The 12,537-nt window shown below is 33.0% G+C and overlaps 1 long non-coding RNA gene across 1 annotated transcript in view; it reads right to left on the bottom strand.

Annotated features, from left to right (window-relative positions):
- LOC118483878 overlaps positions 1-10,101 on the bottom strand; it is a 45,818-nt gene extending 35,717 nt beyond the window's left edge. Inside the window, exon 1 of the long non-coding RNA XR_004872012.1 lies at positions 9,923-10,101. This is a non-coding gene — a long non-coding RNA (uncharacterized LOC118483878). The remainder of the gene's footprint in view (positions 1-9,922) is intronic.
- Between the last annotated feature and the right edge of the window lie 2,436 nt (positions 10,102-12,537).

Raw genomic sequence — 12,537 nt, 5'->3', positions numbered from 1 at the left:
ATCATCAATCCTAGGTAATGGGTATCGATTCTTACTTGTAACCTTATTCAATTCCCTATAATCAATACACATTCTCATTGACCCATCTTTTTTTTTCACAAACAATACTGGAGCTCCCCACGGGGATGAACTAGGTTGTATGAATCTTTTACTTAGCAATTCATCTAACTGCTTTTTCAATTCTAGCATTTCAGTGGGTGCTAACCGGTAAGGTGCTTTAGCTATCGGTGTAGTTCCAGGAATTAGATGAATCCTAAATTCTACTTCCCTGTCGGGTGGTAATCCAGGTAGTTCTTCTGGGAATACATCGGGGTATTCTGAGACTACTGGGATTTCTTTAAGTTCCTTACTTTCGTGTTAATGATTACCGAAATCATATACACTACTTCTTGTTTTCTTGAATAACTGGCCAACTTCATTACTGAAATGAATTTCAGTGGCTTTCGTGGTTTATCTCCTGTAATTGAAATTGCCTTTCCTGTGGGTGTATGGATTTCTATGGAATTTTTATCACAGAGAATTCGAGCATGGTTGGCTACTAACCAATCCATTCCTAATACTACATCTAATCTGGCTAAAGTCATAGGTAACAAGTTTGCAGAAAATTTATGGCCTAAGAGTTCTATCTTTCCTTCTCGCAAAACCTTATCTATGTTAACAGAATTTCCATCTGCCGTTTCTACTGTAAAAATCTGCCTAAGGTTGGTCAAAGGTAAATTAAGAGCTTGGCAGAATGAAGTATTGATAAAACTTTGGTTTGCACCAGAGTCAAATAATACTTTTGCATACACGTTGTGCACCAGGAACGTACCAGCTATCACATCTGGAATGAGTTTTGCTTCTTGGGTGGTCAGCTGGAATGCTCTGGCATTCTTCTTAGTAGCTCCGTCGGCCGTCTTGGCTTTGTTGTCTGCTGGTTTGACCAATTTTGGGCAGTCTGGCCTAAGATGTCCAGCCTCTCCACAATTATAGCAGACCATGGCTTTCTTCTTCCTGCAATCTTCTTCTTGATACCCTGGAATTTTACAGAAATTGCAATATCCCTTGCATCTTCCAAAATGCTTCCTTTTACAGGCATTGCAAAATGGAACAGTGGAAGATTGCCAAATTCCCTTTTTCCGAAAATTATTACGGTTACCCACACGGAATCCTTGGGTAATCTTTTGGGCTACTTCCTTTTTCCGATTTTCTTCACTTGTGTGTACCAGTTCGTCAGTTAAGGTGTTAGCTAACTCTACCGCATCGTCAATAGTGCGAGGTCTCGCAGCTTTAACGATATTACGGATTTCACCAATCAATCCCCAAATATAGCGGGAAATAAGCACCGGTTCTGGCGAAGCCAGGTTGGTACCACTCTCGCATACTCGAAGAATGTCGAAGTATATCCTCGACAGTCTACACCTATCATCCGATGGTTCAGGAATTTATTTGACATTTGTTCCTTTTCATATTCTGGACAGAATTTTCTTTCCATTAGCTGCTTAAATTCTTCCCAATTCATGGCATAGACCATATTTCTTCCTTTGGCTTGAAGTACCGTATTCCACCATTCTAGCGCCCCTTCTTTAAAAAGATGCGACACATACATAACCTTGTCTTCTTCAGCACATTTACTTATCATAATTACTGCTTCGGTTTTCTCCAACCAATGCAGTGCCGCAGTCGCCCCTTCATTGCCTGCAAATTCAGCTGGTTTACAAGCAAGAAATTCTTTGTAAGTGCAACCAGGCGTTGCAGCTTTCATTTTCTTAAGGAGTGGGGCCTGCCGTGGATCATTATCGTGATTAGTATGGTTGCCGCCTCCGTTTACACTATTACTGAAGTTATCTTCTTGAGTACGTTTACTAGGAATAATTTGTTGAGGTTCAACAGGTTTCTGGGCAGCAGCCAGGATTGCTGGAATAGCATTGGCTATTCCTTGAGCAACGATATTTTCGATATCTTGCCTAGTCATGAATTGATTTTCCTGATTTTGCTCGGATTGGTTCACTTCATTAACTGGTTCATTATTAGCATTTGCCATCTGATAATTAATTTATATAAATAATTAGTATACAATAATTAATAACCAAATATAACAAAACAATTGCACATAATCACAAAAATTTTACAACACACGTATAGCCAAAATTGTCGATTTTTCGACTTCCATTTTTATAGATTATATTAGGCATCCGTACACACTGTTATTTTACAAAAGTTTTATTTTTTAGTTATTTTACAGAGTTATATTTTTATTACTATTGTTATTATATAAACACAACCTCCCAACCACACTATCCCTTGTCAGCTGGCTTTTTAGAAGCGACGTTCCCTCTCGTCGTACTTCCAGGAGATTTGTTCTCCCACCTCAAGGATCCTATTCCCTGCAGTCACCAGCTCCTCGCCAAAATGGCAGAGTTCAGCTAAGTTTTCATTACTCATCGGTGGGTTTGGTATAGATTCTGGGTCGAACTGAGGGAAAATGTATAAGGGTTATTAAGGAGGTTTTGAAACTGCCAGTCGTTAGTCCACCACTCGTCCATTTCTCCTAAAGGTTGAGTGTGGATCAAAGGTTCTGGGATGGTTGGTTCAAAATTTATTGGAAGTTGGGTTTCAGCAGAATAAGGGTAGAGGTTATTGTTGGTAGGCCTAATGATATCACAACTTGCCAGTAGGCGATCTAATTTTTCCTGTAATGGTAATTCTTCAGTTTGCTTAGAACTTTCCCCAATTTCTATTTCTGTTAGTCTAGAACCTTCCCCCATCTCGATCCCTTTTTCCTTTATCCATGAGATTCTCTATTTTGGGAACTTTCCTAGTCGCTGGTTTCCTCCTACGTACTCGCCTCCATCCTACAAATCTTCTCCTTTTCTTAGGCTTTGATTTCTCCGGAGGTGGAGCTTGAAATTCCATAGGTTCCTCCACATCGACGATGTAACCAGTAAAGTCGCTGGAAACTTCCACCTTTACAGGATGGAGATTGAGATTCTGAAGGGCTTCAGATAACTCATTCATGCTGTTTAGTATATATGCAAAAATGCACACAAAATGCTAAGTTAAAATTTTATAATAAAATTTCACAGATAAATATTCAAGTATTATTGCATACCGTGTGACTACAAAGGACAACTGAAAATTAAAACATACTAGGGTTTATTTATTTACTGGTAAAATTTTCTTTAGAGTTTCTGGATTGTAGATTATATGGGTGCTAATACTGGGTCAGGGTATTGGCAGTTTAAAGGTTAGCATTTACTGCCACAGTGGCTAACATATAGAGATCTGCCCATTTTTCATCTAATTCGTCTTCCCATGGTGGGTTATTGCCTATTTCCTGGGTTTCCTGATTAACCCTCACTTCTTTTGGTGGTGATTTCTTTCTTTTCTCCTGACTTTTCCTAATAATCAAACTTCTTTTATTAGGAGAAAGTGGCTTCTCAAACTGTGCCTTACGGACAAATATTCCTTCCTCAGTATCTACTGAGTGTTTTGAGGATGAAGATCCCTTATCTTTTGGTGCACTATCTAATTGACGATAGATGTCTGAAAGTCTTTGCTTAACCATACTGTAAATAAATATTCAAATAATAAAACATGTAATCACAAAATGGCAATCAGTAAAATTAAGTATTTTCTTAAATACTTGGCTCTGATACCACCTTTTCCTGTCACGGCCCCAGCCCCGGTCAGGAGCCGCGGGACAGGAACCCATGGTATTTAATTAATGCGACAGCAGAAGATTTTAATAGGATCTTTTAAAAACTTGAAATGCCCGATTATTTTATTTCATAATTCGGGATAAACCCCGTAATCTACAATAGAGGAATTTTACTAGGAAATTCCCTGATTTATTTAAAACATGTTTATTCATTTTAACTGAGCCACCTCTTCAAGCTTGTTAGTGCTCCATAGCACGTTTTCCTTGATTTACAGCAGGTCGCCTGAAACATGTTTTAAAAAATATTTTTGTCAGCAGGGAAATACTGAGTGAATCATTCATTTTGATAAAATGACACGTAGTTATAAATTACAGCATAAGAGCGATTACAATGGCTTCTATCTTATTTTTATCTGGCACTTTGTCACTTGCTGACGATGGTCATACCACTATTGGGTCTTTCCCCAAGTAGTGACGTTTATCACGGTGAGGATTTATTAGCCTAACCCGTGAGAAATTAGTAATGTGCACAGTACCCCACTAGCCAGTGATTAAGATAACCACGACTTAATCCCTGTAATTATAATCTATGAAAATAATTTGAGGTATTGTAAAATAGTTGATAAAAAGAGAATGACTCACATTGCATATTTATAAGGGCAGAGTTTAGCCTACTGATTAGCCTGATAACCTAATTTAAATAACAATGCACACGAACTAGGTCAGTAACTAATACAACATTTACGATAACTCACGAGATTAAACTCTCACGACGAATGACAAAGTGCAATACTTAAACATCCATCGAATTCACGACGAATGACAAAGTATAAACCCTAATTTGAGCAGCACTTAAACATTCATCGGATAGTTTCAATCGATCGGACATTGAATCGTAGCAACGATCGAGTTAATACCCGGTATCGTAGCAGCGCCTAGCTACCTTGAAAGTAAATTTCGATTTTATGTAGTGGGAATTCGTTTTTGAAAGTTATTTTCGACACCAGTGAACAGGCAATGGTCGAATCTATTTATAGGTGAAAAATGGGGTTCACGCGGCCCGCGTGAACCTTAGCTTGACCCTTACGCGGCCCGCGTGGCCGCCCAGTCTACGCGTAGGTCTGATTGGTCACGTGTAGGTGTGCCAGGTGGGTGACACGTGGATCCGGAACACTTATCCGGTCAAACATAAGTTGACGCGGCCCGCGTAAGGCTAAGCTAATCCTTACGCGGCCCGCCTGAAACCCAGTTTTCTTGATTTTCTTGATTTTTCATGCACAGTAGGGCTTTAGGGTCCGGGTTCACATTTATGGGTTGTTTAGGGACATTTTTGAGAGTCCTTACACTTAAACATCTTTGATTTGTAAAGATAAGCTCAGGTAAATACTCTTACCCTGTTTTCGCTATACGGGCTTGGAATACGGCATTAGCCGCTTGGTCGGGTATTAAATCATGGGCGAATGATGCTTAAAATTTAAATAACCCGTTTTAATCCGTTTTTTCTTGAATTTGAACATTGGGGGTTAATGCGACTGTGTCCTGGATATCCTCGGATCACTTAATTGCAAGTGGCCACGACCTAAGCGCGGGGTGCAGGCATACACCTGACAGACGCTATCATGCTATATCATATTTTTTATTGAAAATGTGGCGTGTCGATTAATCATGTATCGGAGATTAGTTCTGGGCCCCATATGTATCGACATGCATGTAATACTGGTAACAAGAGATATCACTTTGTCCCAAGTTATTTATGAAAATGATATACCAAATGGTAAAAAAAAGATTTTGAAAAGATTTTCAAAATGTGTTGGTTAATTGTATTTATCAGTGAAAGCTGACGTATTTTCAAAAGACTAAGCGCAGGTTAGCAAGTACGGAATAGGATGGAGCTGCTCGGTATATACGTATTGGAATTTACGACTCCACGCAAAGCCTAGTAGTCTTAAGATTCATTTTGTTCATTTTCAATCCTCCTGTGGATCTTTTAGTACACTTTCCGTCTGTATAATTATTTTGAACATTTCGAAAACTTGTACTTGTAATATTACTTTATAATCCCAAGACTTCCGCTGTGCTATATATGAATATTTATATCAATCGCCACACATAAACCTCAAGTCTGGGCCCATCAGGAAATCAGGGTGTGACATTCATGATTACTTACATTCATGTATTTTTAGAATAATTATAACATTGATGTTTTAGATCTTTCATATTTGCATCTTTGGTTTTTAAAGATTAGTTTAAGTTAATTTTGCAATTTTTAGTTTTTTAGTTTTTTAGATTTTTAAATATATGTTTTGAAATGCAATAAATGTGCGGTTATTTTTGCTAAATGATATGCAATTATATTAAATTGTTTTTGCATTTCAATTATTGCTTTTTTTAAAGTATGAAAATAGTTTCAATTAGAGATTTTGCACTAAATACACTTTATTGACACTAATTACATTTTTCATGATTTGTATTTAATATTGTTAGTAAATTATTATTATTATTATTATTGTTATTATTATTATTACTATTATTATTATTATTATTATTATTATTATTATTATATAATGCATTTTTTTACTTATGACAACAAATTTTCTGCAAATATGAATCCAAAGAAGATGAATCACAGATTCTTTAAATTTATCGATGATCCAAATCATTATACTTGGTATGTTATATTATTCTTTTTTATATTGATTTTTATTAAACTTGATTATTCTTATAATATCTATAACCTAGCATTTTATTATATTTTTAAATAGTTTGTTAACTGTATGTAAATAAATAGTTTTTCTCAGTGTTGTACAAATCGCGACTAGGCGACGATTAATCGCTGGTCTGCCAGTAACTGAGTAATTTTTCGTTGATCAGTCCATTAATTGCTAGTCGGACCTAATCGGGCCTAGTCGGTCCTAGTCGGACCTAGTCGGCCAGCCAAAAATCGGCAATCCCGGCTAGATTCTGGCAAAAAACCTGTATATTCAGGCCAAAACCTCTAAATTTCGGCCACTTTTCAATCAACCATGTGAATTCCAACAATTAATCATGTATACTTAAAAAATGAGTCGAGTAAGAGTTAAAACCTAGCTACTTAAAATATTTACCTATAAAAATATGTATATGTATACATAAAACTGAAAATTACATATAAAAAACCCGATCTGGTTAATCCCGATTAATCCCGAGTAGTCGCTAGTCCCCACCTCACCGGTCGACTAACGACTAGCGAGTTCATCAACCTTAGTTTTCTAACTAATGAGATGTTTTAGATTTTAGATTTTCAATGAATTTTTTTCAATGTTCTTATGTTACGTTTAGACAGATCCAAAAATATTTGAAACTTTATAAACTGAATTTTGTTAGTTCTACATGTTTAAATATTTATATTGAGTAAATGTTAATAATTCTTTTTTGACTATATTAAATGTATTGTCTAAATAATAATCATATTCAGTTATGTATATTTTTGAAAATTTGAAATATGTTTATTTACGGCCGATTTCTAAATCAATTTCAATCATTCTTTAATTTGTAATTATCATCTATTAACTTCCTAACTTAACAACCTTATAATTTAAAGTTATTTTATTTGTTTATTCTCCAATATAAAATATTTTATTATGGTGGTAATATGATTATGGAGCAAATTAAGACCAATCAATTTAGTATTTTACTAAAATTTTATTTTACATCATAGATGTATAATTATATGAAACTCATTTTTATTGTATATTCAGTTGTTATATTTTTGAAAATTTGAATTTGAAATTTGTTTATTAATGGCAGATATCTAAACCAATTTTAATTATTTTTTAATTTGTAAGGCTATGCGGTATGGTGATGGTCCATCCTTGGAGGATGATCCGCCACGTAGGCGCCGCGTCATAGTCCTCCCAAGGATGGTCACTAGAGGGTATGGGAGGATGATCCTACCCCACCACTTTTTTTTTATTTTTTAAATTTCTATGCCTATGTACAAGTATTGAAGCCTAATGTACAAGTCAAATAACACAAACAAACAAAGAAAGAAACAAAGGGGGCCCACCTGGAGGATCCTCGTGAACGTCCGATCTTCGACGTTGAAGACGGGATGGGGGGGATGGGGTCGACGCCGGCGCCGCTGGAGGACGGACCGTCCTCACCTTCCATACCGTGCAGCCTAATTATCATTTATTAACTTCTTAAAAGATTTTATTATTTTGGTAATATAATTATGGAGAAAATTAAGATCAATCAAGTTATTATTTTACTAACTTTTATTTTTGTAGCATACATGCTATATTATATGAAACTCATTTGTTATTAAATATTAAGTTACTAGCCTAAGACCCCGCGAGCTTCGCGGGTGGCTAAACACCAACTAAACACATAAAATAATTTAAACGTAGAAGCGTTAAAGTGTGATTTGTTAAGCCTAATATTTTGAGACAGTTGAGCACGTCCCAATAGTACATCTACATAATGTTCGTTACAAATTAAGTTTTTGTCAACTAAACCTTCATGATGTTTTCATGATGTCTTCTTTAACTCCACTATCACATTCATCCTCTGACATTATCAATTCCAATCAGGACGACTTAGAATTTAAAGCTCTATTGCTAGATTATTAAAAAGAGTTAATTACTGTTTTTGTCCCTGTGGTTTGTCAAAAATCACTATTTCAGTCCATTAGTTTAAAAATTGCGATTTCAGTCCTTATGGTTTCACTTTCGTAACCATTTCAGTCCACCTCGTAACCATTTCACTCCATGTACTTACAGAATAAATGGATTGAAATGGTTACGAAAGTGAAACCACAGGGACTGAAAATGGTCACGAAAGTGAAACCACACGGACTGAAATCGCAATTTTTAAATTAATGGACTGAAATAGTGATTTTTTACAAACCACAGGACGAAACAGTAATTAACTCAAAAGAGTTAATTACTGTTTTATATACATGAAATTAATTTTAAGTGTAAGAACAACTCAAACTGGTTCTTAGAGATATCAACTGGTTGGCTACCCTCCAACACTTGATTTGCTATAAATCCCTTTTACTGTTATAGAAAAAAATAAGGTTATAACCCAGAAATTTTCCGGGTAGGAAAATTTAATTTATAACAAATAAAAGTATAAAAATAACACTTTAACATCTAAAGTATCATCTTTTCCTTTTCTCCATCATAAATTTTTAATTGGTTTCTTAAACTTTTTCTTGTTATAAAGAGCCATAAAAACTTACAAAAGCAAGAATGTAAAGTAAACGTCTATATTTAGAGCATTTACATTGGAACCTCTATTCTATATTATATAGAGAAAATAATAGAGGAAACAACAAAAATACCATCATATTGGAATTTCTATAATAGAAAAAAATTAAAGTAAAGTACACCTCTATATTTATAGGGTCACATACATTCAACCCTCAATATTATTATTCTGAGTGTGTAATATCTAATATGATTTTGAAAATCTTCATTTATACCACAGCCTCACCAATTTTGAAAAGACCCATTTTAAAAAAAAAGACTCATTTCATCACAACCTGTTTTAATCGAATTAATCACAGGTTATCCTCTAAATATCTTTTGACATCTATACATAAAATAAATACAAACAAACTAATCATAAGTCCGTCTTTAAACAATTTTTCAAAGTTTACCTACTTGAGCAATTAGAGATAAATATAAAGCAAATCACCCGTTTGGTAAAAACGGTTGAAATTGCGTTTTTTTTTTTCAGTAAACCAAACTTTATTAATCACCAAAAGAGGCATACAAACAACAATTAAGCTTCAAAAAAACACACTAAGATACATCCAAAATACTCTTACCCCATTACACATCCAATCACTTTAGAAAAATTATCTATACACATACACTAACCAAAGTCTAAACCAGAGAAAGTGGACCAGATTGAGAGATTGACGCCTATCGATCTGTTAATCATCCACCAGAGAGTAGCCTCCTTAATGTCTTGCACTACTTTAGTTTGAAAAGCATCGATCCCTTTGAAGATCTTATCATTTATCCTTAACCATAGCTTTCATACTGTCATGAGAAATACAATATAAATCGGCATTTTTTTTCGTGGGTGTATCCAGACTAATTCTACATACACAAACCTTCCAACATATTGATTTAGCGAAGATATGTGAAGCAAACAAAAGACAGGAAGAGCAGCTTTTATATTTTTTTATCATACCTGTAATCATTTTATAAATAATGCTATACAAAATTACAGGAAGAGAAACTGTTATAGTTATTTTTTTTAAAATATCAATCATAATGCTATACACACCTTGTCGTAGCTTAAACACATTTCTTCAGATTATGGCCCAATTTGATCAGATTCTAAAAAACGAAGAAAGATTATCATGAGATACTGTAAAACTGGGGTTTAGGATGTAAACCATAAAAATAACAAATTAATTTAGATGATTAGCCTTGCAGAAAACCCAAATCGGGAAAGTTTACCTGAATCGTTAACGAAAAAAATCAGACTCAGATTGGGTTACTCAAACGGATATTAATCATTGGAATACGATTGGGTATCAAACATAAGAGCACACATGAGTTGATTAATGGAACAAAATGGTGAGGAGAAGAATATACATCAGTGAATCGAATAGAGATCAATTTCACATAGGATCCCATTTAAGATATATAGATATAGATAAAGAACGGTGCAAGATATACCTTTCCTTCAACTTCTCATAGGATCCCATTCAAAAGTTCCTTGTAGGGGAAGGAGTCTGAAAGAAGTTTATCACCTAAAATTACAAAACACAATTTGAATTAGATATGCAACTCGAGTACAAAAACAATAATCGAAGAAGACTCGAAGCATCCCTAAAATTACAAATAATATAGTCAAAGCATCTCATAAAAAAATCAAGGTTTCAAAGAGTTCAAAATTTAAAATCAAACACAACAATGGTTTACTTCAAAATTTAAATTTAAAATAATGATTGACTTCAAAATTTAAAATTTAAAATCTGAAAATCAAGTCACTAATATCCAATCCCGTAAATAAAGCAAACTTATTAGGAAAGTCTAACTTTTCAAATTTAAATTCAATTTACAGATTCGAAATTTAAAATCAAACACATTAATGGCAAACTTTCAAATTTAATTTTAAAATAATAATTGACTTCGAAATTGAAAATTTAAAATCAAACACAATAATGGTTTACTTCAAAATTTAAATCTAAAATAATGATTGACTTCAAAATTTAAAATTTAAAATCTGAAAATCAAATCACTAATATCCAATCCCGTAAATCAAGCAAACTTATTAGGAAAGTCTAACCTTGCCAAGCAAAACCAACGGACATAGAAACAAACTCATAAGAGAGGGAAAAAATATAAAACAAACAAAAGGAGGGGTTTCAAAAGACGTAAATGAATTTATATATATAAACACTACAAATTTTCCAAAAAATAATACAATACCAAATTTATTAGTAACTAAAAAATACAGCCAAAATTAAATGAGCATAAAGTATGAAACCAAACATTATACCAGATAAAAAATAGGGAAAAAAACAATAAAACTAAAATTTTTGATTAACATGTCCGACGAAGTTTAATAATCCGACAATGGCATAAAATTTAGGGTTAACCATGAAAAAATAAAAAAAAAACAAAGCAAAAGAATCATTAATACATATTAATACAATATAAAATTTATTAGTAAAAAAACAAAGATTTTCAAATTTCAAAAAATATCATAGTTTGATTTGCCAAAAAAAATAATAATAATAATAACTTAAAAATTATAGAGATTAGCATAAATGATGAAAACTATCATTATATCGGATCAAAAAACACCAAAAAAACGATAACATTAAACTTACCTCTTGTGTTCGAAGAAGATTCACACTGCTGCAATTGCATAAAAAATTGGGTTTATCATGAAAAAACAAAAAATAAAATAAAAAAATCAGTAAGAGCATCACTCTTTCAAAGACATCAAGAAGAGATCCATTAATAAGATTAGATTCGAAAAATTTAAATCATCACCAGCAACACAAAAATACAGAAGAATGATTAAAAAAAAGTGCGATTAAGCATTTAAAATACATAACAATCTAATCTAGTTTACATACCTGCAGAATAAGTGGAATGATCTACAAAAAAAGAAGAAGAACAAATTCTGAGAAACTTGAAAATTAATGTGATTGTCGAAAATTATGGAAACTAACACAAAATTTGGAAGCAATTAAAACTTTAATATAAGTTACCTTGATAAATTTGGAAATATGTTACAATTTAGACAACTTTAATAAGTATCCATAATTGATATAAATTTCAAAAATTCAAATTTTGAAATAATCAGTCAAAACAATTTACCTAAATAGTTAAATATTATTCAAACTTAAATTCAAAACCAATGGGGTTAATATATTCATAATATAATCAATATCTAAATGATTGTGAAAAAAAAAATCAATCACAAAAAATACAGAAAAATGATTAAAAAAAGTGCGATTAAACATTTAAAATACATAACAATCTAATCTAGTTCACATACCTGCAGAATAAGTGAAATGATCTACAAAAAAAGAAAAAGAACAAATTCTGAGAAACTTGAAAATTAATGTGATTGTCGAAAATTATGGAAATTAACACAAAATTTGGAAGCAATTAAAACTTTAATATAAGTTATCATGATAAATTTGGAAATACGTTACAATTTAGACAACTTTGATAAGTATCCATAATTGATATAAATTTCAAAAATTCAAATTTTGAAATAATCAGTCAAAACAATTTACCTAAAAAACGATAAAGAAGACTCAAAATAACACCAAATCTATGGAAAACGAACCTGCTTGCAATTGATTGGAAGAATGATCAGCTCTCTAAAGGACCTGTTGTCAAGAAAGACATCACAATTTTAAGGATTTAAAT

This window comes from Helianthus annuus, chromosome 11 (genome assembly GCF_002127325.2).
Source record: "Helianthus annuus cultivar XRQ/B chromosome 11, HanXRQr2.0-SUNRISE, whole genome shotgun sequence".
NCBI classification, from domain to species: Eukaryota; Viridiplantae; Streptophyta; class Magnoliopsida; order Asterales; family Asteraceae; genus Helianthus; species Helianthus annuus.
Note: the sequence above shows the minus strand (reverse complement) of the source record. Positions and strands in the feature narration are given on the sequence as shown.